We start from the raw sequence: 26804 nt of genomic DNA, 5'->3' as shown, positions 1-26804 counted from the left end.
TGCACTTGTCCATCGGGATGCAGACACATTGCTCATGGGACTGTACAAGACAATGTCCCCCTTAATACCTCCAGCAGAAAGACAAGACATCAGCCAGGTGAGGATGTACATATGAAGATAGGCTCCTCCTGTATGAAGATAGGCTGAGAAAGTTGAGGCTGTTCAGCCTGGAAAAGGCTGCGTGGAGACTTCATAGCAGCCTTCCAGTATCTGAAGGGGGCCTATAGGGATGCTGGGGAGGGACTCTTCATTTGGGACTGTAGTGATAGGACAAGGGGTAATGGGTTAAAACTTAAACAGGGGAAGTTTAGACTGGGTATAAGGAGGAAATTCTTCCCTGTTAGGGTGGTGAGGCACTGGAATGGGTTGCCCAGGGAGGCTGTGAATGCTCCATCCCTGGCAGTGTTCAAGGCCAGGTTGGACAAAGCCTTGGGTGAGATGGTTTAGTGTGAAGTGTCCCTGCCCATGGCAGGGGGGTTGGAACTTGATGATCTTAAGGTCCTTTCCAACCCTAACTACTCTATGATTCTATGATTCTATACACCCTTTGAGGCACTTTTTCTCTTTAGGCTGAGCTTTGCTCCCCAGGGTAAGATCACTGGGTGAGAAAGCTGCTGGTCTGCTCTGGTTTATGCTCCCCAAGATCACCACAGATAGCAGCAGGGTGGTGGCACCTGACGTGGTGCCAGCACAGAGGAGTCCAACAGGAAGGATTAACCCCATATTCCTCAAAGGCTTTTGGAGGAGCTCAGGGGTGGGAGCTGACAGCCAAGGTCTGCAGCAGACAAAGGCTGCTGCAAGCTCCAGTCCAGCTCTTCCCCATCTCCCCTCCACGCTGCTGCCCAGCAGGAACTGGGATTGCCACAAAGCCCATGGAAAGGACTCCTTCTATTAGGATTGGCAAGCACTCAGGAACAAGCTACTCCCTTCCCTGCCAACTCCAGAGCATGGGAGGAAACTCATTAAGAGCAAGCTGGAGTGGCTCTGAAGGCAGGGCAGGAAGGAGTGGGCCATCCCAGGCACCCAGCCACCTCCTCTGTGCTCCAGGCACACCTCAGCTGGAGGGACCAGCCCACCAGGGAGCCAGGATTGTGCCATGCTACAACAGTCGTGGATGGTATGAAAGAGCCTTTCATGCACTTCTGTGCACAAACATGAATTCTCTGTCCAGTTCCTATCCCTGGTGTTGCCAACAGCCTTGTCCCCAGCACGGTGTCAGGACATGGCTTCTGTGCCTGGTCATGGCTCCTGCAGGGGCATCTGCCCGTCATTACAGCATCAGGCACCGCAGAGCTGCCACAGCCTGGGGATTCCTTCAAATCAGGTTCCTCTGTCACAAAAGCAGAAGAGACCACAGACAGAAATTTCAACCCCAAGGAAAGCAAGCTCCATAACTCATACATCCCTGGGCAAGGCACCCAGGAAGCCACACGTCCCGGAGCAGAGCACAGCTCACCAACACAGCACATGGTCAGACAGAGCCGGTGGGGCTCTGTGCTCAACGAAGGGGAAGTCATGCTTTACCAATCTCGTAGCCTTCTATGAGGAAATAACACGGTGGATGGATGATGGCAGAGCGGTGGATGTGGTCTACCTTGACTTCAGCAAAGCGTTTGACACGGTCTCCCACAGCATCCTTGCGGCTAAATTGAGGAAGTGTGGTCTGGATGATCGGGTAGTGAGGTGGACTGTGAACTGGCTGAAGGAGAGAAGCCAGAGAGTTGTAGTCTATGGGGCGGAGTCTAGTTGGAGGCCTGTATCTAGTGGAGTGCCTCAAGGGTCGGTACTGGGACCAGTATTATTTAATATATTCATCAACGATTTAGATGAGGGAATTGAGTGTACTATCAGCAAGTTTGCTGATGACACTAAGCTGGGAGGGGTGGCCGACACGCCAGAAGGCTGTGCTGCCATCCAGAGAGACCTGGACAGGCTGGAGAGTTGGGCGGGGAATAACTTGATGAAATATAACAAGGGAAAGTGTAGAGTCCTGCATCTGGGCAGGAACAACCCCAGGTTCCAGTATAGGTTGGGGAACGACCTGTTAGAGAGCAGTGTAGGGGAGAGGGACCTGGGGGTCCTAGTGGACGACAGGATGACCATGAGCCGACACTGTGCCCTTGTGGCCAAGAAGGCCAATGGCATCCTGGGTTGTATTAGAAGGGGGGTGGTTAGTAGGTCGAGAGAGGTCCTCCTTCCCCTCTACTCTGCCCTGGTGAGACCTCATCTGGAATATTGTGTCCAGTTCTGGGCCCCTCAGTTTAAGAAGGACAGGGACCTGCTGGAGAGAGTCCAGCGCAGGGCAACTAAGATGATTAAGGGAGTGGAGCATCTCCCTTATGAGGAGAGGCTGAGGGAGCTGGGTCTCTATAGTTTGGAGAAGAGGAGATTGAGGGGTGACCTTATTAGTGTATATAAATATATAAAGGGGGAGTGTCACGAGGATGGAGCCAGGCTCTTCTCAGTGGCAAACAATGAAAGGACAAGGGGCAATGGGTACAAACTGGAACACAAGAGGTTCCACTTAAACTTGAGAAGAAACTTCTTCTCAGTGAGGGTGACGGAACACTGGAACAGGCTGCCCAGGGAGGTTGTGGAGTCTCCTTCTCTGGAGACATTCAAAACCCGCCTGGACACGTTCCTGTGTAACCTTATCTAGGTGTTCCTGCTCCGGCAGGGGGATTGGACTAGATGATCTTTTGAGGTCCCTTCCAATCTCTAACATACTGTGAACACAAACCGAGGTCCAACCAAATCCCCATGTGCTGGCATGACCAGAGCACACCATGATTTTCAGTTTGGTCTCTCACAGGTGGAAGGCAAAAAGGGGGATCTCAGTGGCTGGCAATGATTTCTGGCCAGAGCAAAGAACAACTGAGCCCGTTGCCACAACACATGGTGGCAGAGCCCTGTGGCTCACCAGGGACACCCCAGCATCTCAAGGAGCACCCAGCTAAGGAGCAAAAGAAGCAGGGCTACGTACTCCTCCTGCACCGGGGAGCCTGGTGGCCACTGAGCCAGTCTGGGGCAGAGCTGGGAAGCACAAGCGCTTGTCCAAGTCAGTCAACCCGATGGAGGCACCATAAGTACCTCAGCACCACAGCAGCAACAATTTAGTTCCCAGATCCAAGGCAATGCTCACAGAAGCAGCCGGGCAGAGCTGCACTCCCCCAGCACTCAGAGCCCAGCTCCCTGCAAGACTCCAGCATGTCAGCAAAGAAATCCTCTTTGCCTATGGGCAAGGGAACTGCATGGGGGAGTTAAAAAAACGCATCAAGAAACTCTTTGTCTACAAACATCCCGGCAGGGTGCATGTGCAGCAGGAGCTTCCTGACGAAGGTGGAGGGGGGCCTGAAGTTCAGAGGCGACATTTCCACCTGCAGCTCGGGCCGCTCACCAATTGTCTTCTAGAAATAAAAGTAAACACTGAAGAAGAGCCCTTTGGTTTTATTTCTTCTGTGTCAGAGACTTTTCTCTGATAGGAACCTCCTTTTGAATCACCAAAGAATGCAGAAAGCCAAGGCTTTCTAACACATAAAAATCATAACATCCCAGACTGGTTTGGATTGGAAGGGACCTTAAAGCTCATGCACTCCCAACCCCCTGCCATGGGCAGGGACACCTTCCACCAGACCAGGTTGCTCCAAGCCCCGTCCAACCTGGCCTTGAACACTGCCAGGGATGGGGCAGCCACAGCTTCTCTGGGCACCCTGTGCCAGCGCCTCAGCACCCTCACAGGGAAGAGCTTCTGCCTAAGAGCTCATCTCAGTCTCCCCTCTGTCAGGTTAAAGCCATTCCCCCTTGTCCTGTCCCTACAGGCCCTTGCCCAAAGCCCCTCTCCAGCTTTCTTGTAGCCCCTTTAGGCACTGGAGCTGCTCTAAGGTCTCCCCTTAAGGAGCCTTCTCTTCTCCAGGCTGAACCAGCCCAGCTCTCTCAGCCTGGCTCCAGAACCGAACTGCTCAATACACATTAGGAAGAGTAAGACAGATATGCATGTGTGTGTATCTCACTTGTTTTGCTCCCAACCCTTGCTCCTTGGGCTGCCAGTGAGGCCAAGCTCAAGCCCCGAATGGCCCCATGCAGCCAACAGCACTGATGAACAGCCAGCATAAACTTCCTCACCGGGCAGCTGCTGTCATCAGAGCATCTTACTGCTTTGCCTGTTGTTTATTCAGGTTCTTCCTTTACTACAGAGCTGCTGCACAAAACTGCAGGGTAACGAGACACACAATTACCTTCTCTTTATCTTGACCTGCACTAGGAGTCAATCCAGCTTCAACAGCCCAAAGTTTCAGGAATCCTCCCTGATTTATAAAGTTGCTTTTCTAAGCAAAACCCTGCAGGGACCAGCCCCACTATCCAGAGCAAAGCTTTTCTCCCTACATCCTTATTAACACTGTTTCTTCAACCTGCCAGCTCAAATCACAGAATGGTGGGAGAATAAGATAAAAATAAAATTAAAAATCAAAGAAATAAACCACAAAGACATTTGGTTTCCTCATTTGAGTGTTCCAACCCACTTCCCAAGGAAAGGAAAGCCGCATGGGACATGCACCACACTGCTAAGGAGCCCAGGTCCCTGGTGGATAGCACATGCCAGGAGGAACTGGGCTCCTGGAGACCAGGGTTATCCATCCCAAAAGCAGCTCAGAGGGACAGGAGAACAACAGACCGGTGCTCTGCTGCCCTCCACCCTGTGTGGGGACAGGTGCATTGGTGATAACAGATTTGACAGAGCCCTAGCTCCATTACAGCAGCTCCAAGGGTCAAAGAAAGCAAACGGAAAGGGCTTATCATTGCATACATCCTCCCCAGGGCCCCACAACCCCAACAGTAATAAGGTGCAGTAAAGTAGATCAACACAGCCCTGGGCAACAAGCTGATAAACACACCATCAATTCCCAACCCATCCACTTCCCATCTAACAAGTTGTGCCCAACATGTTCACCTGGGGGCTTTTCCGCCCACCCCTGGGCAATGACAGTGACCTGAGACTGAGTGCAGTCAAGTCATCCCCCTCTTCAAACACAACTCAACCCCCTAAAGCCCAGCAGGACTCTACAGCTGCAGATATATGTGCGTGCCGGAGTACAGAAAGCATCATCATTAAACACGTCCTGTGCACGTGGGCAGGAGGTGACTTTGCCACCAGCATCCCAGGAGAGCTCCATCCTATACTCCCCCTGCCCAGGCTGCAGCTTCAGACCACATGCTCCAGCCCAGAGGGAGGACTCAGCACTGGTCAACCTCCCCGGCCTCCTCCATCATTTTCCTGCCCTAACAACCAGGTGTAACAGGATGGTTCATTTTCCTCAGTTATCCAACTACTCCCTCTTGCAGCAGCACACAGGTGACCTGACACCATCTCCCACCACATAAAACCCAGAATCAAATCTATGATGCAACTCAACACACACCCAGAAAAGAGAAAACAGCTTTGCTGCTCATTAGTTCACCTATGTGCCAGAAAAACAAGTCACACCACTAGAATTTGTGAGCAACAGACAGCAACTGGCTGGCTAGTGAGCACTGGCACAAGGTGCCAGAGAAGCTGTGGCTGCCCCATCCCTGGCAGTGTTCAAGGCCAGGTTGGATGGGGCTTGGAGCAACCTGCTCTAGTGGAAGGTGTCCCTGCCCATGGCAGGGGGGTGGAACTGGATGAGCTTGAAGATCCTTTCCAGCCCAAACCATTACATGATTCCATGACCCAGCACCCTCCACTGCAGCAGGGTGAGTTCTAGGACCCAGCATGGGCTGAGCAGAGGGTGAAGCCCAGGCAAGCCACCAGTCCCACATGCCCAGAGGTGCCCAGCCAGCAGCTTCCACCTCTGCTCATCCCCATGCACTCACTCCAGGAATCCCAGAACCTGAGAAGCAACTCTGGGCACAAAGCTGGGGCCACACCAAACAGCAGCAAGGACATGAAGGGATCGACCCAGGGACTGACCTGGCCATGCCTATGCTGCTGGAGCACTGCCAGCCTGGATGGGACACTGGTAGGGCCTGGCTAAGAGCTGGCAGGAGCAGAGATGTTGTTAAACAGAGCTTTAACCTAACTTTAACCTTTGCTAAAGAAACCCAAAGATTTTGAACATCCTAGTTAAAAACTGATCAGCGGTGGTGTGAAAAAACAACACTGCCCTTACAGGAGGACCCACTTACTACAGCTGTAAACTTTTACAACACCCTTATGTGGCAGTGGTACCAGGATCAGCTGCACTGCCTTCTTAAGTTCTGCAATTACCATTTTACAGGTGTATGGATTGATTGACTCAAGGTACATCCCCTGGGAACCCAGGAGATGCTTGTCAACACCCATCACTATCTGACTCGAGGCACATAGGAACACTTGACTCCCTCAGCACTCCAGTGGGAGTGAATTCAGTGGGAGCCATGGAAAGGCTTTGGCTTTCCTGCAGTCATCTTAATATATTCCAGTGTGCTTCCTATATTGGCATTAGAGGCAAATCAAAGCAATAACTTGCCAAAGCTGTCGGCACCACCAAGGCTCCTGTCTGCTGCCTGAAGCCGTGGGCCCACAGGACAGCACCTAGGACAGGACTGGGTGCCAGCAGCCCTGCCAAGGCAGGTCCCATCCCACCACCCAGCAGCCTCCAAAGCTGCAGTACTGCCTGCTCTCATGGACCGGACAGGAGATCAGAGGAGCTGCCCCACGACCCACATACCCAGAGGCAGTGCACACCCACCATTCACAAGCCAGGAGACGCTCAGCATTCCCTGGAAAACACAGAGGAGGGCAAAATCCAGCCCTCACCCTCCTGCCCTCCACATTAAGCTATGTGCAGGCAGTGCAACAGCATCCAGGAGGGGTAATTCCTAGGACAACTGTCCCAGTTAAAAGTTACCTGGCCAGTTGTCTACATTTCTGTGCAGCAACAGGTTGCCCAGAGAGGTGGTAGATGCAGCATCCCTGGAGCAACCTGATCTAACTGAAGATGCCCATGTTCATTGCAGGGGGGATTTGGACTAGATGAGTTTTGACAATCCCTTCCAACCCAAACCATTCCACGATTCTATGCCAGCTCCACTCTGCACACCCTGAGGGTAGGACAGGACCCTGTCCCAGGGGAAGCAGGACTCTCAAGGGTGACACAGGGGGGGAAGTGGGAGTAACTGAAGTGCCCAGCCAAGCAGGGACACCACTGCCTTTCCCTGGTGCCCTGTCCCTTAAGGCTCAGCAGCTCCAGTCATGCTGTGGAGAGGCTGGACCACTGAAAAGCAGGACAGCTTTGCCAGCTCTGAGCCCCAGAACTTCCAGCTATTCTTTGTCTGCCATCAAGAGCACATGTCTCCCAGCACAGGAACTCTACTGAAGCACACTCACCTGCTCCTCTCCTCTTTCTAGTCCATGTCAGTGTGCTGCCCAGTGCTCGTGCCTGGCCCCTAGGCTGATCCCCAGCTTCACAGGGAGGATGTGCTGCTTGACAACTTTCCAGAAGCAGGACAGGCAGCTCCGGGAGCAGGGACCTCGCTGGCGCTCAGAGGGATGGAGGAAGAGCCCACAGTCAGGCATGGAGGGGGCAGGGCCCACAGTTCTGCCAAACCCAACAGCACACCCCTGCTAGGAAAGTCAGTTTCAGTTTGCAGACCAAAGACCCTTCACATGGAAAAGCTACTTCCAAGGGACAACAGCTCCACAGGTTACAGAACAACCCACATATCTGAGAAGATCCAGCTGGAGTTCACACCTCAACTGAAGCATAAATAGAAAGCCAACAGTCAAAAGAAGTTGAAAAATCTTCTTTTATGTCAGTATTAAAGGGAGGAAAAGGAGATCAAGAGGCCAAGATAAGATCAAGTGTGTGTTCGGTGAGCCTCAACCCAGCCTCAAAATTAAGTCCTGAGGAAGCAGAGCAAATTAATTATTTTTACCTCACTGAAAAGCTTTAGCTTTGCCTTTACTGTTGCCAAGAGCATTCATGTTTGGGACTGAGTGTGCCCAAGGGAAATGCTCTGTAATGTGCAGTTAGTGTGGTAGGAGGCAGGGCAGAGGCAAGCCCACTGCAGACCTTTCCTCCAGGGCATCTCATTTCTGCATGGATGCTGGTCGCTTATGATGGGGTGGTCCTCCAGGGCAGAGAGCAGGTTCACACGTGCTTTTCATCTCAAGAGCTACAGTCTCTGTGACCCACTGACCAGCAGCACCCAGTGCCCAAGCCCAGAGGCTCCAAGGAAGGGTGTCAGTGTCACCATTTAGTGAAAAGGCCTTTAAGCAGGTTGTTTCATAAATGCAGCTAGGGATGTCTCTGCCTGGAGGTGAGTAGGGTCCGGCACCCTGACTGAGTCACTGCTGCTGACTCACACACTGGCACCTCCAGCAGAGTTGGCTGGGCTGTAGGCAAGATGTCATGGTGACATGGACTCACAGTGACTCTCGCCCAGCACAGGAGTCTTGCAGCATCTCCAGGTCAGCAGGACCGGGGCTCTTTGTAAGAGCCACCACCACCTCCCCCACTCCCCTGCATCCTCTCCCACCTCCTCATGCCCCCCATACTCAACCAGGGGCCATCCTCACATGGCAAGTCAACTTCATCTGCTGTGACTTCACCTGCTCCAGTGACAAGAGAGCTCCCAGCACAAGCAGGTGAAGCCACAAACCATTCAGCTTACCAAGGAAAGGAATGGAGAGGAGCAAGAGGCCACGATGCCACCCAAAGCAGTGAACCCAGAGCACGGAGGCTCCAGCTGTCACTCAGACCCCATCCACAACCACTTGGCAGGGCACATGCTGGTTCCTGTGCTGGGCTCTCCTGGTGGAAAGCCTTCTGCATCACTGTTTCATCCTCAGGGAGAGAAGGGAAGAGGGATGTGAGGCTCAGCCAGCAGCACTGTCCCACCACCCCCTCACAAACACAAAGGTCTCTTCACAAGAAACACGTGAGAGCGTTGGTGTCAGCGCTGGCTCTGGGAGCAACACACAGAGAGGGTCAGAGCTCTACTATTAGAGCAAAGATGATGACAGAGAAGAAGGGAAGGAACCAGAAAAGAACAGTGTAAATAGCAACATTGTCCTTAGTTTCACAGGGCATCAGATGTCAAATATGATCTTTCCCTCAAGAGCTGAAGCCTCTAATTGATTCCCATCTGACAGTTTCTTATCCAGCAGTTGTTATCCATCCAGACAAGCTGAGTAAATATGCTTTGCTCTGTCATTAAAGCTGGCAACAAATCATGGGCTTGCAACAGAACCAGTGTAAACAGCATCCTCCTTCCCAGCCCAGGAGATCTCCTGTTCCCATTACCTCCTCCCGCTGCTGCACTCAATGCTCTGCCAACCCTGGTCCTGGCACAGGTCAAAGATCTACATGGTGGGGACCACCAGCAACCCCACAGCTTTGGGAAGAGACATTGCACATTCTGAAGGATTTGGGCTCCCAAAGCACCTTTGCAGACCTCGAGGGAAACCTGACACAGCTCAGACATCCAGCCTACAGCCTACAACCAAGAGTCCTCACAGGAGGCAAAACCTAAACCAGGTAGAGAATGTTTAGCCTGGCAGTGCCCAGAGATGTCTTACAGTTGGGCAGAGCTCAAGACTGTGCAAGTTCTTGCCCTGAATACACGTGTCCCAATTTTGGGGGTCCCCAGCAGACCTCAGCACCCTCACAGACCACAAACACCTGGCTTTCCTGCTGTTCTGCCCCAGCCTTCTCCAAAGAGACTGTTAAGGAGACCACAGGAGATTGGGCATCCCATGGTACATTCCCTTAGACATTCCCAGTATCCACAGCTATGGGATGAGGAATGTCAGTGGGTATATCCCAAACGAGGCCTTTCTGGATCCATCTATAGACCTGCTAGCCAGTAATCTGCTCAGTGCCTTTCAAATGAGCCATCTGCCTCCACCACCTACTGCAGCACCAAGCTCCAGACACTTGGTACCTGTGCAGCAAAGCGGTGCCTGCCTTCATCTTCTTTCAAACCCACTGGTTTCACTGCCATCTCCTAGTTCTGGCACTGAGAGATGAGGTGAGCAGCAGCCTTATCCAGCTCACCACCTTCATGGTTTGGGGAGCCTGGACCAGGTTATTGTTCATTCCTCTTTTCAGACTGCTGATGGAGCCCCCAAACCAGGGGCCCCACCACTGACTGTTCCATCTTTAATAGCCAAAAGGTAACCACACAGCCCCCTTCCCAGTACCTATAAGACCCTTCTTCCAGCGCCTGAGTACCATCAGGAAGAAACACTAGAGCGAAACCGCACTGGGGTGCCAAACACATGGGACCAAGGATGCTGCTGTCCCAAGAGCACTGCGCCACCACCAAGCATCTCACCACAGCCTGGACCTGTTGGCAGATACCACGCTCCACAAGAGAGCCAGCTAGAGCTTGAGGAAGCAAGGCACATGTGTACCTTCCCTTTGTGCTGCCAGTGGATTAATCCAGCTCAGAGGTTCTCAAACCTTCTGTACAGAGAGCACAGTGTCCTTCAGTGCAAAGCTCTCAGCTCACGCTCCTGCAGCTGACAACACAGACACAACTCAGACAAAGAGTTACCCATTCCAACATGAGATCCATGCAGCAAACACACCCACAGCTCTGCCACAGATCAGGCTGGAGTATCCCTGAGCAGTAGCTTCACCAAAGGCTTTGCTTAAACACTCCCTGATTCCAGTGTAAGCAATGGCTTTGCCTTTCAGCATTTGCAAAGCTCCAAAGCCCTGAGCTTGGAAGAGATCCAGAGGAAAAGGAAAAAAGGAAAAAAATAAGTAAGACTTGACATTTTTCAAAGATGATTGTTGAGAGTGAGAGAAACCTGGCAGTTTGACAGGGTCCCCAAAAGCACGTGTGGCTTTTAAACCTGAATGAGTACAACTGCAGAACTGCAGTTGTACCGATTGAAGCACAACGATCGGCACCCTCCAGTGAGGAGGAGGGAGATGTGGGGAAGTATGTGAAGGTGAGGAGAGAGGTCTGGAGCAGCTCTGCTCTGGAGAGAGGCTGAGAGAGAAGAGTTTGTTCAGTCTGGATAAAGAGAAGGCTCCAGGGAGACCTTAGAAAAGCTTCCAGTGCCTAAAGGGGCTGCAAGAAACCTGGAGAAGGGCTGCCAAGGACTTGGAGATGTGAAACTGAAAAGCAGCGCAATAAAAGACCAAATGTAATGCAAAAGCACAAGTTTCAGAGAGCTCTTTGCTCAGGGAATTGCAAATATTTGTAGTGTTTTATCCATTATGCCTTCATATTTGCCTAGTGCATAAAGATACATGAACAGGTAATGCACACTTAAGATAGATATAAAGATTTTGTAAGACTTTACGTGAAACATCAGTGAGGCAGTGCTCCACACTGCAACACTGAAGCATCAGCAGGCACATGCGAGCCAGACTGCCAGTGCCACAGCACTGCCAGTGCCAGTGCTCCTGTGCCCCTCTGGTCACTGTCGCCTTGCCAGCACCAGCCTAGGGAGGGGATTCTCCCCCTCTGCTGCGCTCTGGAGAGATCCCCCCCTGCAGTACTGATCCAGCTCTGGGGCAACAACACAAGAGGGATGTGGAGCTGTTGGAGTGAGTCCAGAGGCGGCCACAGAGATGCTGTGAGGGCTGGAGCAGCTCTGCTCTGGAGCCAGGCTGAGAGAGCTGGGCTGGCTCAGCCTGGAGAAGAGAAGGCTCCTTAAGGGGAGACCTTAGAGCAGCTCCCAGTGCCTAAAGGGGTTACAAGAAACCTGGAGAGGGGCTTTGGACAAGGGTCTGTAGGGACAGGCCAAGGGGGAATGGCTTTAACCTGACAGAGGGGAGACTGAGATGAGCTCTTAGGCAGAAGTTCTTCCCTGTGAAGTTCATCCCTGGCAGTGTTCAAGGCCAGGTTGGACAGGTCTTGGAGCAACCTGGTCTAGTGGAAGTTGTCCCTGCTTGTGGCAGGGGGCTGGAACTGGGTGAGCTTTAAGGTCCCTTCCAACCCAAAGCAGTCTGGGATTCTATGGGTTTTCAGATCACATGCACCAGTTTGCCTGTATCAGTGACCACTATCCCATAGCCAGCAGATGCCATCCCAAAGCACTCACACAGCACAGGCAAAGCAATAGCCAGAGGTGAGTGCTAGCACTTGTGGGAGGTGAGGTTTGCAGCAAGCACCTCCGGAGCCTCCTTCAAAGTGCCCTCACCCTGGAGTTTCCAAAACTGCCCAACAGCATCACACCAGCATCAGGAGGGGAGAATATGCTCAACGCACACCAGGCACGCTGCTAAAGGGGACTCTGCTATGACGGTCCCTTGCAGCATCTTTTCCCCCTTCTGTAAGATTTTCCCTGCCACACGCGCAGCTGTGACTGCCCATTCAGAGACACCTCCTGACCACAAAAAGAAAGAGCAAGACCACTGCCAAGGAACTGCTCCTCAAGTTTCTGCTTCATCCTTCAAACCTCACTCAGGGTCGGTACTGGGACCAGTATTATTTAATATATTCATCAACAATTTAGACGAGGGAATTGAGTGTACTATCAGCAAGTTTGCTGATGACACTAAGCTGGGAGGGGTGGCCGACACGCCAGAAGGCTGTGCTGCCATCCAGAGAGACCTGGACAGGCTGGAGAGCTGGGCGGGGAATAACTTGATGAAATATAACAAGGGAAAGTGTAGAGTCCTGCATCTGGGCAGGAACAACCCCAGGTTCCAGTATAGGTTGGGGAACGACCTGTTAGAGAGCAGTGTAGGGGAGAGGGACCTGGGGGTCCTAGTGGACGACAGGATGACCATGAGCCGACACTGTGCCCTTGTGGCCAAGAAGGCCAATGGCATCCTGGGGTGTATTAGAAGGGGGGTGGTTAGTAGGTCGAGAGAGGTCCTCCTTCCCCTCTACTCAGCCCTGGTGAGACCTCATCTGGAATATTGTGTCCAGTTCTGGGCCCCTCAGTTTAAGAAGGACAGGGACCTGCTGGAGAGAGTCCAGCGCAGGGCAACTAAGATGGTTAAGGGAGTGGAGCATCTCCCTTATGAGGAAAGACTGAGGGAGCTGGGTCTCTATAGTTTGGAGAAGAGGAGATTGAGGGGTGACCTTATTAGTGTATATAAATATATAAAGGGGGAGTGTCACGAGGATGGAGCCAGGCTCTTCTCAGTGGCAAACAATGAAAGGACAAGGGGAAATGGGTATAAACTGGAACACAAGAGGTTCCACTTAAACCTGAGAAGAAACTTCTTCTCAGTGAGGGTGACAGAACACTGGAACAGGCTGCCCAGGGAGGTTGTGGAATCTCCTTCTTTGGAGACATTCAAAGCCCACCTGGACACGTTCCTGTGTAACCTTATCTAGGTGTTCCTGCTCCGGCAGGGGGATTGGACTAGATGATCTTTTGAGGTCCCTTCCAATCTCTAACATACTGTGATACTGTGATTTGGTTTGAGGCTATAACAAGCTAACCCTTAATACCTCCTCTTCCCCCCACAATAAACTCATTCTTCCCAGACAGGAATCAACCACCCTGGGCAACCCAACTGCCACGTACATGCAGAAACCAGAGAAAGCTACACAGCAGAAGATGGTGGTGCAGGAAAGATGAAGCTACACTCGATACACGACTGCAAACCCAAATTACCAACTCCAAAAGCAAACAGAAAGCCGTAGGACAGGTCTTACCCCCTAACTCATGCCAAGGTGATACAACATAGAATCATAGCTTGGAAGGGACCTTAAAGCTCATCCAGTTCCAACCCCCTGCCACAGGCAGGGACACCTTCCACCAGACCGGGTTGCTCCAAGCCCCGTCCAACCTGGCCTTGAACACTGCCAGGGATGGGGCAGCCACAGCTTCTCTGGGCACCCTGTGCCAGCGCCTCAGCACCCTCACAGGGAAGAGCTTCTGCCTAAGAGCTCATCTCAGTCTCCCCTCTGTCAGGTTAAAGCCATTCCCCCTTGCCCTGTCCCTACAGACCCTTGCCCAAAGCCCCTCTCCAGCTTTCTTGTAGCCCCTTTAAGCACTGGGAGCTGCTCTAAGGTCTCCCCTTAAGGAGCCTTCTCTTCTCCAGGCTGAACCAGCCCAGCTCCCTCAGCCTGTTTTTGAATGGGAGGTGCTCCAGCCCCTGACCATCATCATGGCCTCCTCTGGACTCACTGCAACTCTTCGATAATAAGCTCCATGTCCTTCTTATGTTGAGGACACTATAACTGCACACAGCGCTCCAAGTGGGGTCTCACCAGAGTAGAGTACACATAATGTCTTCCCCTTTGGAGAGGCCCAGCAGCAGCAGAGACAGCCGCGCACTACAGACCCACACCATGTATTGGAGAAGAGCTGTACCAGAGCTGTGCTCAGGGTGTGTCCAGCAGGGGCTTTTAGCATCTATATGACTTCTGTCCACTTCACCACAAAGGAAGAGCAGCTAGAAGGATAAATTTGAGCTGCAGAAGGCGTCGTTAAAAAAGGAAAGAGCAAAGGTCCATGATGTAAAATGAATTAATTCAAACTTGGGTTATTAACATAAATTAAACATTCAAACCACATACAGCACTATACTTCTTCCCAAGTCATTTTCAAGAACCTAAAGTGCTGCAAGATAAGTCAATCCCTCATTCCATTCCTTGGCAGTGTGCACAGGGGAAGTTAACCTCCACTTAACTACAACTCATTTTAGTCTTGCAGGAATAGGGCAAGCACACTTTATGAGAAACCCTCTCAACATTACCCCTCATAGGGAGGGAACAGAAGCTCTTTATGCTGCCTCTTTCCCTTTCCTTACACACACATCATTCCTCTGCAGCTCCTTGTGCAGCCTTGGCTGGAAGAGCAGAAGCATTTCACAGGTGACTGACAATAGAAAGAGCACAAAGTCACATCTGCAGCATTCCTGCTCAGGGGAACAGGGAGGCACACGGACACTAGAGCCACCAAGGAAAGGGTCACAAAGAGCTGCTGAACCACGTGTGTGTTGTGCCCCAGTTTGCCTGCAAAGTAACGTAGGAAAAACAGTGCTGAACCTTGATGGAGTTGCGCTGCATGTGCAAAATGTGGCAACTATAGAGGAGGCAACGTGGAAAGGACCAGCCTTGGGACAGTCCTTCCCAAGCAGCCTGCAGAGCATGGTAAAGCTCACTGCCCTCCTCAATCCCTCCCTCCCACCTGGTGAGGCTCCGAGCCAAAGTTGCATCTGCCAGAGTTCCAAGAGTGGCAGTCCAGTCACGGCTCCTGTGCTGTCAGCACACCCAGACCTCCAGACCCATCACTTTTTTGGCAGCTCTGCACTGCCAAAGCACACAGCTGCCTGGCCCCAGGTAACCCAGATACATGGGCTCTGCTGCGAGTCCTCACCCAGCAAAGCAGCTCCACCAGGAGGCAAAGACTGAGGAGGCTCCCAGCACCTTCATGTGCCACCGGCTCTGCCTCCAGGCATGGCCAAGCCTTCCCCCATGGACCAGCTCTGCTTCTGCCCCAGCCTGGCCTGGGTCACAAAGTGCTTTCATGCAGGCTTTTGCTTTAACGTATGCAAAACCCCCCATGCTACAGGGTTGCCTCCAGCTCCATTAACATAAATTGGTGCAAACCATAATTCAAAGTGAGCTCAAAACATCCACTCTAAAACCCTTGAAATTTGTCTAAATCAGTTTAAAGACTCCCAGTCCCCATGCCTGGAGCTTCTCTGCAAAAGGAGAGCACTTCCATCATCCTGGACCAATGCCACCCCTGGAGTAGCCCAGTTCAGCAAAGCCAGTGCTCCCAGGAGCCACAGGGCACCCACACCAGCCTGAAATCATGCACAACTCACAGCTCAGCTGTGCTCACAGAGCACAGCCTGGGTTCTGCTCACACCAGTGGAGGGGAAGAACCAGTTCTTGGAGACCCCAAGATCCCTCTCTGGTGAAGGCTATGTTAAACACTGCCCACCTTATGTGTGGGACAGCCCAGCCACCAGTCCATGGGCTGAGAGCCAGGGACACACAACCCATGTGCCCGTTTGCATTCTTACTGCCCTTAACCTGAGCTTCTCATCCCATCCCCACCAGCACCACTAACACCACCTCCTGCCACCACCAAGCCAAGTAAACTGGTGACTTCACCATGGCTTCCTTCACCTAAATTGCCTCAGGAGATCCCACCACTGCTTGCAGCGGGTGCAGCATCCTCCCAGCACAGCTGCACAGCCCCCGCTTCCTTCCTCTCAGACCTCTGTTTTGCATCCACTGTGGTTTGACCTCCACCTCTCCTCCACTGATACTTGCTCCTGTGTGCTGCAGGACAAGTAAAAACCAGGAAGCAACCAGAACCCCTCCCTGGGTCCTCCTCTCCAGTGTTTACACACACAGCAAGAAGCTTCCAGAGGCTCTTCAGGGTCAGTGTGATCAAGATCAGAGCTGAGCAGTGCTGGTGAGAAGAGGCAGGGCAGGAACCATCGCCAGCCTGGGGACAGGCATCACCATCATCACCACTCTGCTCCAGGATCAGAAACTTCCCACAGCATCAGGCAGAGATATGGTTGCACCCAAGCCCCAAACACACACAGGATGGCATCAGCACACTAGGGTGGCAAAGTACATCCAGCAGGGAGGGAGAACACCCACAACCTCTGCAAGAACCCTGGAGGATTTTGGAAAGAGAGCTCCTCTGGGAAGAGCTAACCCATCAATGAAACATCCCCATTGATTCTGAGGGACTTTGGCATTGGAGCTGGGCACACAGGGACCAATGGGCAAGGCTCAGGGAGTGCCTTATATGGACATGTTGGATATCAACCTGCACTTGGGATGCTCCTTCAGAGCCCAAAAGGGACAGTTTCAACCAGCCCAAGACGAGATGGCCCACAGAGCCCAGCATCACACACTGCGTGCTGGGGGCTATTATTGGTTTTAGGTTTGCTGAGCTCTAACTAACAGCTCTATTTCCCCCTTAATCGGTGCAATTGCCTTCAGCCCTGCTCCTAGAGCGCTGTTGCCATGGCTACCCCACACAAGCCCCAGCAAGCGAGATGTATTTTTAGTATTGCCAAAATCTCCAGCAGAGGCGCTGTGGACAGAGGTCTCCGTGTTCCACCACATGGGTATTAAGGGCACTCAATGGGATTAAAAGGTGGGAAATTCAAAACCGATTAAAGGAGAGGCCCATGGTGCAGGGTAATGGGGGGAGCAGGCTTCCCTCCACGGCCCAGGGGCAGATCCAGGGCATGACTGAGGCTATGGCCTCATCAGCACCACAGGACACAGTGGGACAGGCGAGATGACAGTGCTGTGATGGATGCACATGGGACAGCAAGGAGGAGCTGCTTGGAGTGCATGGAGCTGTGCCCTGGGATAGTCAAGAGCTTAAGGCTCAGGGCTGGGAACAGATCAACACAGGTGACATTCTGGTGGTGTGCCTGCAATAGACCACCTGATCTGGCCAAAGCAGTTGAGACCTCCAGACAACTGGGAGAAGCTTCATGTTTGCAGATCCTGGTTCTCACAGAGGACTTGAGCAACCTCAGTACGTGTTGGAGGAACACCACAGTAAACCAAAGGGTTCTGGAGAGCCCTGACAGCAGCTTCCTGACACAGGAAAGCAAGGAGAGAAGACACTCCACTGCGCCTAGGACTTACAAACAAGGAAGCACTGGTTCCGGATGCAAAGGTCATGAGCAGCCTTGGCTGCAGTGGCCATGAGATGGTGGAGTTCAGCATCTCAAGGGGGGTGAACAGGACAACAAGCCTACAGCCCACAGCACTGGACTGCAGGAGAGCCAACACCAGCCTGCTCAGGGACCTGCTTGGAGGAATCTCACGGGACACAGTTCTGGAGAGAACAGCAGTCCAGGGTACCCAGCTGATTGTAATGGATCATGTCCTCCAAGCTCAAGAATGATCCATCTCCACTTTCTGGAAAGCAAGCAGTAGTGGCAGGGGGGCTGCACAGGTGAGCAAGTAGCTCCTGACTGAACTCTGACACTAAAAGAAAGAACACAAAGGATGGGAGCAAGGGCAGGCAAGCCAGGAGGAACACCGAGTCACTGAGTCTGTTCCAAAGGGTTGTGCTGTCACTAGGAAGCATCAACAGGCTGGAGAAATGGGCCAACAAGAATCCCACAAAGCTTATTAAGGATAAACATCAAGTTGTGTAGCTTGCCCCTTCCCCACACACACACCAGTGCTGCTGAGCTCAGGTCCTCAGTCACCAGAACACCACCACACAAGCCCAGTATGCAGCCTCTTGTCTGTGCAGCTTCTTGAACTAATTCAACACAGGAGGAGAATCAGAGTAAAGGTATGAACGGAGAAGGGAAGTTCAGCAACCACAGCCTCTGTCTGCTTCTCAGGAGCTTTCGCAATAGAAGCAGCAGCAGAGGAGCAGGTCCCTGCAGCAGTCAAATCTCCAAACCTGCATTTGCAACCCACAGACATGATATTGACTACACAAACTGATATACAAGTATTTCCTCCCAATGGTTCTTTAGGGAAGAGTCCATTAGATCACCACCTACAATACCCCATGCAGGTGGTGGGGAGCACTGATGGAGCAGTGGACCCAGAAAGCTGCCTGTGTACCTTGCACAAGTGATACTTCACTGTTCATGGCCAGTTGACAGGGAAACCCTAAGGTGCAGAGATCTCAGTCCAAAAACCACCTGAGTTCCAGTGCACCACACCCTCCTCCAAGAGAAAGACTCTACCCCACACCAGTTCCCTCAACTTCAGGGAAAAAAAAAAAAGACACCTGAACTCAGCCAGAAGGAAACACTAGGAAGAAAAAAGTATAGCAAGAATTAACAACAGTTTACCTGAGGTTAGCAGCGGATCAAGGGGAGGGAAAGCTGCAGCTCCAGCAGGAGCTCATGCTGTTGCAGGAAATGTCTCACAGAAAAGGACAACTTCAATAGCAGCTGCTGAGCTGTGAACTCTCAAAGAGCCTGACCCAGGCTCCTGCAAGGACCCATCAAGAAGAGAGAGCACAACGGAATGGAGACCACAGTGTTCGTTTTGTTACCGCACCACCACGCTCCCAGGAGCTGCCAGGCAGAGGTGGAAAACCACCATTCACCTCCAGCACATGTGGGATGGTCAAGCTCAGCCTGACTTCTGATCAGAAGCTACACTCTGACTCAGGTATGGGCCTGCTGAGACAGACCAAGAGCACAGTAGGTCATGTCTCACAGCCCATCCTGCGTTCCCTCTTAGCAAGTTACGGAAGGTGCCAGCTGCTGCTCCTCATCCCAGCTCTTCTGGATATGCAGAAGGCAAATGCACAACCATCACACCTCTAAGGAAAAGCATGACCTGCTGACAGTCATCTCTCCTGAGGCATGTGACTCCCACAGCAGCAGCTCTCAGTACCCTGTCCTCTTGAGATGAACCATCCAGCCCTGCCCAACCATCCTGGCTGCCACAGTGGTGTTTCCTCATGAACACACCACTGACATGAGGAAAAAACCTAAAAAAACCTAAAGAAAATACACTAGGGGTGCAAATGCCTAGGAGGACACTTTCTGGTTTAAAGAGCAGATGTGTTTGACAGCCCCTGGGGTCTCGACGACTTACATAGACTAGAGAAAGGAACAGTTTGGAGAGACAACCCAGCATGCTGCACATCAAATGGCATCATAAAAATCAAGCCAAAGCTTGCACAGCAAAGTCCAAGAATGCTGCTAATGCTCTTCTGAACACCCCTACAGACAGCTGTAAGGAGGACTATAACCATTCCTGGCTGAAGATGGATTCTGCCAGCACTGCTCCATGGGCACTGCACAGCTGGAAAGATGCCTTCCCAAAATCATCTGCACAACTAGCTGCAGAAGCCTGCCAGCAGCTATGCTCCTGCTGTCCCATCTTTTTCATGAGCACATGAGTAATTACTTAGCACTCAGGCTACTAAGACTGATTAGAGCAAAACAAAATGATTTCGTTACAAGGCAATGACCCGACCTTGTTAATGAGGTGAGTAACTCACTAACAGTGTTTTCCTCTTCCACAGTGACGTCTTTCATTACATCTCAAGCTGATTTATAAAGGAGCTAGAAACCCATTTTGCATAGGAGGAAACCCAAGCCAACATCTGCATACCCAGAGCACTGCTCCCTGGGAAGCAATCCATATTGATGCTGCGAGCATGGAGAACCACCACCCAGCCCAGCCAGGAGCAATAACTGGAAGTGCTGGTGCATGAAGCAGTCTCTTCCCTGTGTTGCTTCAAAGCAGGCACCAGAACAAGCAGGTACATCCCAGCCAAGGCAGATCCCTGCCAGACCTGCACAGCAGGTTTCTTACTCCTCAATAATAAACCCACACCTTGCCCCTTCCTTTTGAATGAAGAGAACAACTCTGGACACCCAAACTCACTGTAAAGCCTCACAGGAGTTAGGGATTTTGCCATCCTGTGATATTATTAGCCCCAAGAAACATCCTGTTGAGCCAACCAGCAGCTCCCAAAACCTCTCTCACATCTCTTAATAGACCTCAGTCACCAAATAAGAGCTACCAGCTGCCTTGGAGTCAGTCGCAACCTCCTGCATGAGGGACCAGCACAAGGTTTTCTTCAGCACTTGCAATGTAGGGACAAAAAATCCTCAAGATCCCGCTGCCACCTAACACATACACACACAAGCACACACAGAATCACCAGACTCCGCTTTGCCTCTGACCTGCAGCTGAAGCCTCCCAGCACCAGCTAATCACTAACTAACAAGGTCTTACAAGCTCTGCTCTGGGAAGTAAAACCAGTTCTCCCCATGTCCCAGATGAGAAAAAACCTGCACAAAAGGAGATGACTCTGTGGTCCCCATAGGCTACTGGCACGTCTGAAGCTCAGTCACCTGCACATATGAATGGCACTGCAGGGTTGCATGGGCAGGGCACAGTGCATGTCTGCATCTGCTATGAAGTTATGGGGAGGTTTGTGTGCATGTGCCTTGAAGCCCCAACCAAGCCCAATACATAGCTTATAAGCAGTACTAATACACTCAGCTTATGACTCCCAAATGCATTTATTACTCCAGTTTCCACTCTGTACTGTTAAAAAGGGATGTTTTTGCAGCAGAACAACAGAAGAAGAGGTCCAATCTAAGAAGTTAGAGGGCAGCTGTGCTCTTCCCATTTTAATGACGCACCAATAGAGGCAGAGGTGAACTTGCAAGTGAAAGAAGCAGAACTAACATATGAGGGACTTGTGGGGTCTCCTGTCTCTATGTGTACATTCTTAGCACTCTACAAGACACTAAACACAAGCCAGGCAGGTGCCCTGCCGGACTCTTACCTTTTGCAGGCTCAACCGTGTAGACAGCAATCTATGGCAATCCAGGGGTCACTTTGGATCCTCTGAGAGGCACAGTCACCCTCTGCCACAGCGGAATGCTGCACAACACCAGCACTGAGTGCCTCAAGGTGATGCTGTCTCCAGTTACCTCCTGTAAATACAGAGCAAGAGCTGGGGTCTATACGGCAGACATCACATCACACATGCCCAGAACCAGGCTGGATACTGGCACCAGTGCACACACAGGGTGTCCCTCCGGTTACTCTGTAACCCACAGGACAGGGACAAGTCCTCAGAGAGACCAGCAGGCTGCTGACTCTCATCTGGGAGAGGGCTTACAAATACTAAGCCCAAAGCACCCAGAACAGAGACAGCACAGACACTACATGCCAAGGAAGCTAAAGGAACAACAGGGGGAAACATGACAGCTCAGTGACAGCTACATCGATGTACCCAGAGCATCGCTGCATCTGCCAGCACAGCAGGACCAGATCCCCATGGCCATTGACACCACCAATGGGAATAGCATTAGAGGAGCCCCAGGGACCACAGGACTCAGGACCAAGCACTACTCAGATTCCAACATTTTCACATTTCATTTTTCCTCTCAAGGTGCTTTCAGTCACCAAAATCCGTCTGTAAGCCTGGGAGCCCTTGTGCCTTGTTGTCTCTCCATGAGCTTCACAGCCCCCAGACAAAACAACACTGCTAAATTCTCCTGGTTCCCCTTCTCATGCAGACACAGGATGCAGGATCTCCACTCCACCCCAAGCCTTGTTTCACACTAAATGAGCTCTGCCAGACATCCAAAAGACCACATCAGCCATTCTGCTTCAGAGCTAGAGCTCACCATTTCTCAGTGTGGAATATTCCACTTCTTACATGTAGCCAATGCAGGAAAAGCTTTCAAAGGTCAAAAATACAAAGCCATCAGTGTATCATAAGAAGTAACTTCCTACCAAAGCTCTGGAGAACCTGGGTTCTCTACCAGGAGCAAGGTATGCTGGAGCACAGTCAGGTGACTCAGCATCACCATAGCAACCTGAGGTACCACCAAACATTATTGCTCCAAGGGGGACCCAAGCATGAGACCTTTGGTGGTACAACCCGCCTGCCCATGCCAGGGCAGAGTAGACCCTCACTCCCACACCAGATACCCTATGGGCACTATTCTGGAGTGAGGTCATCCCTAGGGTGATCCCAGGTGGCTGCACCCTATCTCCTGCCCTCAGGGACAACATGCAGCTGACCAAGCACGGCTTGAAGGGCACCAGAGCACCCAGAACAGTGCCAGCCCTTCCTGCAGGGAGGGAGAGGAGCAGCAAGGCAGCCACATGTCCCCAGCCACAGAGGTCCCTCTCCCACCCTTGCCAGTGGCCAAAGGGGAGCAGAGATCACAGGGACTGGTTCCACTCACGCAAAAGCAGACAGTGCACCCCATAACTCAGGACAAATCAGTGCCATCAAAATGGCCCCACTGACCTGAGCTCCACACCCATCCTCCAGCTACACGGCCTTTCTTCGTGTCTTTTGGCATCCCCAAAGCCAAGCAGTGCCCTGGTTCTCAGTGGGAGGACACAATTTGGGTCAGAATGAGCCAACAAGACACAGATAACTGAGTGGGTTTGAGATAACCACATAAAATAGTGGGAGAATCCAGCAGCATTTATGGAGTAGATGGGCAGGGAGATGCAGGAAAGCAGCAGCAAGGGGCAGGGCCAGGAGCTGCAGGGGCTGGCAAGTGTCCCTGCCTGCCTTAGGGCCTGCAGCCCCAGCAAACAGGCTGTGGAATCTCAGAGAGCCTCAGCAGAACACAGCACAGCTCACCTGCCACCACAGACCAGAGAGGTGTCATCTAACATCTCAGAGTTAAAGCAGGGAAAGACTTGAAGCAAAGTCAGAAGGGAAAGGCAAGAACAGCCTGGAGAGGATGCAGGCTACAAGGAGGAGGAATTCCACCCCAACCTGAGCACAGCTCCAGGCCTCGCTGTCGCAGACACCAAGTTCAGCCCTGGGCTGGGGAAGCAGCCAACACACATTTCCCCTTCTGGGAGAGACACAAGCACCCAGGAGTGGTGGCTGCAGCATTCAGAGAGACACCAGTCACGCCCCAAAGAATGTCTCTGTGCCCTCAGCAGCTCCCATTGCCTGGAGCCAGGATGGACAGACTGGGACAGACAGATGGGGCTCTTGGTTATGCTTTGACTCAGCTCCTCACCACAACCAACATCCCCTGCAGGTCTAGTTCCCAGCACTGCCTGGGTTTCTGCAGCCATGGGTCCTCTGCTCCAGCCCTACACTGCTCCCTGCAATTCCCAATGTTAATGATGCGTAAAGGATAATTACTGTGGCTGAGCTCTGCAAATGATCACTTGCCCTCTTAAACAAATTAAATCCTTAAAGCTGACAAGAAAACTGTTTGCTCCCAAGTTATAACTCGATGGAGGTAAAGGGCTGGTAATTAAACGACCCACTGCCATAACGATGCCACCCCAAGGATAACAATCACCCTTTTCCAAGCACTGCTTTAATTAGCCTGTAAGGAACAGGAACAGACACAATCCACTGTCACCAAGCTCTCACCCAGATGAGCATCAAAAGCTCAACTTGCTCCCCACTAACATCCCAGATACCACTTTGGGAAAGTTATGACAGTTCCTTCCGCTGCACAGGGCAGGAGATGCCTCTGTCCCAAAGAAGCGCTTCTCCAGCAAGAGAAACCACGATTTCATCACTTTCCTGGACAGGTTCTGACTCTTCTGCAGCTTGGAGCAACCTCACCAGAAGCATTTGCTTTCCCTCCACCTCCAGCCCCCTCTCCTTGCACTGGAGAAGACCATCCAAGATGGACACTGCTCCAAAGCACAAACACAAAGGGAACAGAGGTGCCCTGGTTCTGGGAAGTATTTGAACAGTTGTTGCTGGCATCAAAATAGATGTGGGTTTTTGCTTAGCAGAAGGAGAGAAGAAAGGACATAAGGTAACTCATGCAACTATACCAAGAAACACCAAGTTCTCCACACTTCGGATGAGACAAGTAACTTAAAAATATATATATATATTACACAATGTATATCATATATATATTATCCAAGACCACCTTTGATGGGGTGAAAGCTGCAAAGGGCAACTTTCAGGTCCCTGGGGACAGGCCAGGATAGGAAATTTCCCACCTCAGGGCACTACATTTTAGGGAAGAAAATCGGCAAGTCAGCAAGTTCTGAACTCCTCAAAATGCAGGACGACATCCAGGGCCCACATGGGAGTTCTCGGCACCGCAAGAAAATTAACAGAGGCAAGTAAAGCAGAGCTGCCACACCCAGAGGATGATACCATCAGGGGAAGCCCAGGTTTGGGATGAACAAAGCAGCTTTCCTTGGCTTTAATTACTTTTAGAGTTACTGTCTGACAGGTGAAATATTTACAATAAAGAAGGAAGACAAACAGCTCCCTTCCTATTTTACTGCTGTAATTGTCAGCTGCAAGCAAGAAAAAGTACCTGTAGGGGAAAGATAGGATCAGAGAGATGCTCCCGAGCACCACACTGCGCTGAGAAGCATCTCTTCCCCTTCCAAAACCTCTTTTCAAGGGGAACATGTAGAAAAGCTGAGTATGAGACAGATGTAAATTGGTCCTTCACTTTCACACCTTGCAGCATGCAAACATGCATCCAGTCAACCCAAGGACCAGATGGAGATTCACAGAATCAGACTGGTTTGGGTTGGAAGGTACCTTAAAGCTCACCCAGTACTAAGCCCCTTCCACAGGCAGTGACACCTTCCACTTAGATCAGTCTGCTCCATGCCCTGTCCAGCCTGGACTCAGGTTGATGGATGAGATTGATCATCCCCACATTTAAGCATCCTCCTGGTACTTGGCCTAAAGGAAACAAAGTCCAGCACTTGCCCTCTCAGTCTTATCTCTTTAAAAAGACACATAACTTCTTAGAATCATGGAATCAACCAGGTTGGAAAAGACCTTTAAGATCATCAAGTCCAGCTATTCCCCAGCACTGCCAAGGCCACCACTGAACCATGTCACTGAGGGCCTCATCTACATGGTTTGTGGACGCTTCCAGGGACGGTGACTCCACCACTGCCCTGTGCAGCCTGTTCCAATGCCTGAGCAATCTTTGGGAAGGAATTGTTCCTAATATCCAGTCTAACCCTCCCCTGGCACACCTTGAGGCCATCTCCTCTTGTCCTATCATTTGTTTCTTGGGAGCAGAGACCAGTCACCTCCTGGCTCCATCCTCCTTTCAGGTAGCTGCAGAGAGCAATGAGGTCCCCCCTGAGCCTTCTCATCTCCAGACTAAACCCCACAGTTCCCTCAGCCGTTCCTCATCACACTTGTGCTCCAGACCCTTCACCAGCTCCATTGCCCTTCTCTGGACCCGCTCCAGCACCTCAATGTCTCTCTCGCAATGAGGTTCATGTTCAAGAAAAAGCTTTTCTAGGAGCACATCCCAACACACCATATTCCTCAGAGAGCCATTTCTGTTGGTTTCACTGGTGGAATTTAAATGCCATCTACATGATAACTTTCCCCATCCCCCCCATTCTCAGACAAACCTGAGGAACTCCAGCTTGCAGCAACAAAACAGGAAAATAAGCTCCAGAAGGATAAGAGAGCTCAGAGCTGCTCCACACCGTCAGGACCCGCGTGCAGGAGCCAGGCCACCAGCCGGGATGCTGGGAAGGGAACTGCCTGGATCTCACATTTTCTATAGAAATCTCGGAAGACAAGGAAAAAAGCCCCAGTGATGGGATTAACCTGCAGAAGAGGAAACTACAGGCACACAGCACCGCACCGGGGTGGCTGCAGGAACCCGTTCAGCCGAGCAAAGCTCTGAAACCAGCTACAGAGACAACGGAACCTCCCTTCGGAGCGAAGCCCCGGGCACAGCGGGAAGCGGCGGCGACGGAGCAGCGCCAGCCCCCTCACCGTGCTTTCGGGGCGGCCCAGCTGGTTGGGCGCTTTTCGGGCGGAAGGGCTGAAAAACAGCATTGCAAGAGCATGAAGTAATCCCACCCCGCGGCTCGCCTTTGCTCATCCAATTAAGCTACTCCAAGTGCAAGGGAAGAAGGGAAGGGAGAGGAAAACAAGAAAGCCAAGGAGAGCGTATTGCAACTCCCGGCAGCCGGGAGCCGCCGAGGAAGGAGGGGAAAGGGGGGGAATAGAGGAACAGAAGGGGGAACGCATCCCCGCCACCCCTTATTTGCTCCGCCGGCCCTCAGGCCTTTCCCTCCCGCCCGCCGGGATGCAACCGGTGGAGGGCAGCGGGTTGGGGTGGGCGGCGGAGGAAGAAGAGAGGGGCCATCCCTGCGGGGAACGGAACGGAGCCGCCCGGCCCCGGAGGGCCCCGGCCCGGCGACGGCGCCTACCGGGGCTCAGCCGGCCGCTGCCGTTGCTCCGCTGCGGTTCGTTCCTCGTTTAACGCAACCAGCCCGAAGTCGCGCTCGGAAGTTCTGGGAGCGCCGGGCGAGGCGGGCCGGGCAGAGCGGGAGGCAGAGCCCACAGCCGCCCCCCCGCTGCCGGGAGAGAACCTCCGGCGGCGCCTTCCAGACTTGCAGGGGGTGGATTTACGGCCCCGCTGAAGAGGCACCTGCTGGAGCAGCTCCCTGGGAAAGGGAACCGCCGC

The 26804-nt window shown here is 52.1% G+C and overlaps 1 protein-coding gene across 2 annotated transcripts in view; it reads right to left on the bottom strand.

The window, feature by feature from the left end:
* Positions 1-26804, bottom strand: part of LOC133210912 (ankyrin repeat and fibronectin type-III domain-containing protein 1-like) — a 227458-nt gene extending 200654 nt beyond the window's left edge. The window contains exons 1-2 of one of the 2 annotated variants that reach the window (XM_061350762.1): positions 25735-26079; positions 21189-21314 (exon numbers count right to left, since the gene is read on the bottom strand). The gene's annotated coding sequence lies outside the window, so the exon portion shown is untranslated. Of the gene's footprint in view, positions 1-21188; positions 21315-25734; positions 26080-26547 lie in introns of those variants that run through there. The other variant, XM_061350763.1, reaches the window with a different exon arrangement.

This window comes from Neopsephotus bourkii, unplaced genomic scaffold (genome assembly GCF_033783945.1).
Source record: "Neopsephotus bourkii isolate Nb327-2 ecotype Australia unplaced genomic scaffold, CSIRO-AGI_Nbou_v1 NB_533, whole genome shotgun sequence".
NCBI lineage: Eukaryota > Metazoa > Chordata > Aves > Psittaciformes > Psittacidae > Neopsephotus > Neopsephotus bourkii.
This window is presented reverse-complemented; position numbering and strand designations above follow the sequence as displayed.